We start from the raw sequence: 5897 nt of genomic DNA, 5'->3' as shown, positions 1-5897 counted from the left end.
ATACGTATATGTATATTTTTCTAATTAAATAAAATACTTAAATTGTCCTATATATTAACAAATTTACATAATCAGTCCTTATTAGTTAAAAATAAGAATGCCCTTACAAAGAAAGATAGAAGGAACTTGGCTAAAAGTGTTGGGTATCTGCAATTACAAAGAAAGACCATTTGTTTTTTTTTTTCTCAATTTGTTGATCAAATTTCTTTCGGAACAAACCCGTTATTTAATTTGACGTTGATTTGTGATTTGGAAAACTTCCATTCTTCATCAGGTTTTGTCTTATCTTTTATTAAAGCTTGTTTAATAAAAAGTTTGGTTATGTATAAACTTTTATTTTGCCGTAACAAATCTTTTTGTTTTTTTTCTAAAAATTCAAGAGTGATTATGTTTGTTACATGTTTTACTTCAACATCTGGAATCTTTGTTTATATATCTATGTCATTGTTGAAGTGAGTTTGAATACTTTGAGAAAGTTTGATCTTGAAGTGGGACCAAGGGTTTGATGGCTGATACATGATCGAATCGATCGTGACATTGATCGTAGTGCTTTTGTTTTGTTGCTAAAGTCCGTATTTGATATTGGTTTATTAGACAGTCGATACACAACTTATGCGTAGTATCAACCTTAGATCTCTTATTCTCAGTAAACTAATAAGTCCAATAGCTGGTAGCTTGGAAGTCAATCCATATTTTGATATCTGGCATCCACCATTTGATGTTCAACTAGTGGTCCCTGAATTGTTGCTTTGACACCTATGTTGTTATAAGTATTTAAGAGATATTATTGGCGATATTAAAGGTTGTAATTAATTAAGTAGCATTTAACTCGCACAATTTTATTTTTATCATTATAAAAATAGGTGAATTTTAAATTAGCAATGTGTGTACAACATTCTAATCTAATAAAGTATTCCATTAAAAGTCATGTGTCATTCTTCCAAGACATCATGTAAGACCCTTATCACCCATTTAATATTTCATATAATATATAGCACATTTATAATGCCAATATTCCAAAAACATCGATAAACCGACATTTACATAGTATTCAACCCTTCAATACGAGGTTTTCTAAGATTTCAAAACCATATTGTTATAACAAAACATACTTAACTTTCAAAACATGCAAACCATATTTACCAAAGTTTGATAACACCACACCAAAGTGTTTAGTGCCAAAAGTAATAGTTTTCATTTGCGAAAGCTTTTCTTTAAGCGTGTGTTTGGTTCTCTCAATAGCTTGATGATGTGTGTAAAATGCAACATATAAATTACATCAATTGAGGCATAAAACTAACCCTTTTTAGTACTAATGTTGGAAAAAGTGTGCTTTTGTCTTCCTTTTGTATTTTCAGGACCAAATGAGCTTAATTGAACAAAAGTAACAAATATGCAGCCAAATCTAGCATAAATACAAAGAAAAGGAATAAACATGGCATGCCCGACCCCTCGACAACATCTTCCCAAGCAAAAACAAGAGAACAGAAGGTTGACCACGGCCCCGTGCCCAGCAGACACGGGGGCGTGGCCAGTTGTCTGCAGAAAGGACAAAGCTATAGAAGCTTCTATTCCCGACACGGGGGCATGCCCAGCTCAACACGGGCCGTGGTCAACGCTAAGATTTGTAGAATCCAAGCAAATCTTGATAGTACAGATACGCTCCTGCACACGGGGCCGTGCCCAGCGAACACGGGGGTGTGTGGAACTAATGCAAACAAATTGCAATTAATGAAGAAAGAGAAAAAGGATGGACACGGGGCCGTATAAAATAAAAGATTTACACCATTCATATCTCTACGGTCTATATAGAGATATGTTGGCTACCTGGTCAGGGGTTAAAGGAATGGTTTGGTAAGGTTCTTGCCTTGTTCAGTGTATAGATCCTGCAAGGACCTGGGTCAAGCTTACTAGGACCTCCTTCAATACCCACTGGTATTGGATGGAGGGGGTGCGAATGGCTTGATCCCCTCATATGTAAACTACTATTAATACATTAACCCGGCTACTTGGGATTGTATCCCTCCTGACTCAAACCACTTAGCCGAGGGTAACGTCACCTTCAAAAGAGGGGCCTACCACATTACGCATTAATAACTTAATTAATTATCTTTCAATATTCCGACCCTTTAGGATTGTATCATTGCTTACTCAAACTACTGGGTTGAGGGTAACGTCACCTTCAAAAAAGGGGCCTACTACTATAACTAAGATAATCTCTTAAAAAGTGCAAAAGTGCAGAAATAATCAAAGGTTATACTAAAGGCGAGTCGGATCCAAGTGATTCATCTTGTCTATCTGTTTTATTTTATTTTTCAGCATTTTTAGTTTTTATTTTCATGTTTAAAACCTTTTTCTAAAATTTTGATTTGATTAGACGTTGAGGATAAACCGGTACTAAAAGCTCTTGTGTCCTTGAACGACCTCGGTATCTTACCAACGCTATACTACGCTCACGATGGGTGCACTTGCCCATATGTGTGTTTAGTGTTAGTAGAATCTTTTTTTATAAATTTAAAACTTGACTAAAGTATTAAAAAGGGCTTAAAATATTAATAAAAATATATCACGCTACACGCACATCAAGTTTTTGGCGCCGTTGCCGGGGACACAAGGATTTTAAGAAAGTTAGGAATCAACGGCCTAATCGTTTTTCTTATTTTTCTATTTTTCTATTTTTTTAGGATTTTTCTTAATTTTTCAGTTTCTGCAGACTGCAGCACGGGGCCGTGCTTGGTCGGACACGGGCCGTGCCCAGCATCGTTACCGGCAGTTTTTATTTTCCGAGTTACTGAGAGCTGAGCACGTGGCCGTGTTGGTGCAGCACAGGGCCGTGTTGAACTCTCCAGTAACAGGGATCCGGAAAACAGTCACTGTAACTCCGACCACGGGGCCGTGTTCAACTGAGCACGTGGCCGTGGTGAAACTTCTGACCAACAATCTTTTTGTTTTTATCGCAGGACTTGGAACCCAAGCGCTGCACCTAAACTTCCTACGCAGTGCATGAGCTCCAGTTCCAATAAAGACATAAAAGAACCTCTAGACGAACCCGAACGCTTTCTAAGAAAAAAAAACTTAAAGCTAAAAACCAAGAGAAAGTTTCGGGGGACCCACTTCCAATGGCGGATCAGCGTACCCTAATGGATTACCTACGACCCACGGTTGGTAATCTCGGCGCCGCTATCAATGCACCAAATGTCGATGCCAACAACTTCGAACTTCGGCCGCATTTGATTCAAATGCTCCAAAACTCCACAACTTTCCACGGGCTTGCGGACGAAGATCCCCATTTACATATTACCAACTTTTTGGAAATATGTGATACTTTTCGAATCAACTGAGCATCGAATGACGCCATCCGCCTCCGAATGTTCCCATTTTCACTAAAAGACCGAGCTAAGGCTTGGCTTAACACCCTCCCAGTTGGATCGGTAAACACCTGGGATGAACTAGCCCAAAAGTTTTTGTATAAGTATTTCCCTCCTTCTAAAACGGCTAAATTAAGGACTGAAATTAATACATACTCACAAGAGGACGGGGAATCCTTATATGAAACTTGGGAAAGGTTCCAGGAGCTACAAAGAAAGTTCCCTCATCATGGTCTTGCGGTATGGCAACAAGTATCCACTTTCTATAATGGGTTGTTGCCACACACAAGACAAACACTTGACTCTAGCTCCGGGGGACTTCTAGGTAATCGTCGCCCAAATGAAATTTATAATCAAATTGAGGAAATTGCTCAAAACAATTTTCAGTGGCACACTCCCCGAGGCACAAAATCTATTGCCCCGGGTGCCCATAAGGTTGACGAAAGCACCTCTTTACAAGCCCAAATCGAGGCCCTCTCTTCAAAAATCAAAAAGTTAGAAATCGCAAAAACGGCCTCGGTTATGGCTTGTGAAGGGTGTGGTGGACCACATGAAAATTGGAGTTATATGAAAGAAATGAATAATCAAACAGAAATAGTAAACTACATTGATAATAGACCTAGGTCGTCAGGTCCTCTGACGGGTACCTACAACCAAGGATGGCGTAACCACCCTAACCTTGGTTGGAGAGAACCCGACAATAGTAGTAACCAACAAAATCAAAACCAACGAACAAACTTTCAACAACCAAGAAACGAGTCACAAAATTTCTCTCCACAACAACAAGGGGGACGAGAGAGGCTTGAAGATACTATTTCACGCCTCATCTCCAACACCGAAAAGAAAAACTCAGATCAATTTCAACAAATGGAATTGAACTTTAGAAATCAACAAGCTAGTATTCAAAACATCGAAAAACAACTAATTCAACTAGCTCAAAATTTCTCCGAGAGACCACAAGGCGCGTTACCCAGCAATACCGAAACCAACCCAAATGCGCGAGTACATCTCATCACGTTGAGAAACCATACCGTAGGTTCCGAGGAAGCTCTGCTACCTCCAACTGAAAAGAGCCCATCTAACCAAACCGCAACTTCACTGACACCCCAAAAAGAGACGACTCCTCCACCAATTCAAGAGCCTACCAAGAATCCTCCAGTACCTTACCCGGGTCGGTTACTTCGCCAAAAGACCGATGAGCAATTCACAAAATTCGTAAATTTACTAAAACAATTGCACATCAATCTTCCATTTGTGGAAGTCCTCACTCAAATGCCTAAATATTCAAAATTTAAGAGAGACTTTCTCACTCAAAAGAAAAATTGAAACATTGAAACTAGTTAATTTAAGCGAAGAATGCTCCGCTGTACTACTTAACAAACTCCCACAAAAGAAACTCGACCTAGGAAGTTTCACCATCTCTTGTTCCATTGGGGGATCACCCATACGCAATGCACTAGCCGATCTTGGGACTAGCATAAATCTCATGCCCTCATCAACGTTTGACCGACTCGGGCTAGGTAAAACAAGCCCCACAAAGATGAGTATACAACTTGCCGTTAGGTTTATCAAGTATCCACAAGGTGTCACCGAAAATCTATTGGTAAAAGTCGGAGACTTTGTCTTCCCGGCCGACTTTGTCATACTAGATATGGAGGGAGATACCGAAGTACCACTCATCTTAGGAAGACCATTCCTAGCCACGGCCCACGCAATGGTAGGCATAAATGGTGGGACACTAACATTGAGGGTTGGGGACAATGAGATGGATTTTGGGGTTAGGAAAAGAGTAGAAGACGACGACCCGGTTAACTACATGAAAGTTATAGACTCAATCTTGGATGATGCTCTCTGACGGTGCAACATGGGATGCAAAATATCCCACGTGGGTAACATATGACTGACTTTGGGTCTAGCCAAGGACCCTTATAAACGTGGCGCACCACGGAGGCATTCCGCGAAACTATCATTAGTTTTAGTTTAGATTAACTTTTGTGCTTTCTAGTTTAGTTTTAATTTTCAGGAATAAAACACACTCGGAATGGTGGAGGTTACTAAGGGAAACTTGAACCCACATCCCATGCACAAAAACAGAGACTCCCGACAATTTTTCTTCATTACAACAAGTTCAGCACGGGGCCATGCTCAGCCCAACACGCCCCGTGCCCGAGGTTCTACAGAAAACGCCCAGTTCAGGTAACTGGACACGGGGCCGTGTTCACTGAACACGCCCCCGTGCCCAGCCTTCTGTTAATTATGACACTGGCAATCTGAACACGGGGCCGTGTCTAGACGCCCAATATCATAAAATTTTGTTGTAAACACCTTTTTGCACATTCAATCAACCTAAAAACTTATTTTTGGGACACATTGAGGACAATGTGTAATTTTAAGTGTGGGGGGATGCTAAAACTTGAATTTTGCAAGTCCTAATAACAAGCCTTACACAAAACTCTATTAGAACCGTTAATCACCCCAATTTTTTCAAAAACTTTTCATTTTTTTACTTGTCTTAGTTTAATTTGGGAA

General features: G+C 39.9%; 1 non-coding gene across 1 annotated transcript; it reads right to left on the bottom strand.

Annotated features, from left to right (window-relative positions):
* Positions 1-3497: 3497 nt before the first annotated feature.
* LOC118492708 lies at positions 3498-3604 on the bottom strand. The gene has a single exon (XR_004894710.1). It is a non-coding gene; the product is annotated as a small nucleolar RNA R71 (small nucleolar RNA).
* Between the last annotated feature and the right edge of the window lie 2293 nt (positions 3605-5897).

The sequence above is a fragment of the Helianthus annuus genome, chromosome 5 (assembly GCF_002127325.2).
Source record: "Helianthus annuus cultivar XRQ/B chromosome 5, HanXRQr2.0-SUNRISE, whole genome shotgun sequence".
NCBI classification, from domain to species: Eukaryota; Viridiplantae; Streptophyta; class Magnoliopsida; order Asterales; family Asteraceae; genus Helianthus; species Helianthus annuus.
Note: the sequence above shows the minus strand (reverse complement) of the source record. Positions and strands in the feature narration are given on the sequence as shown.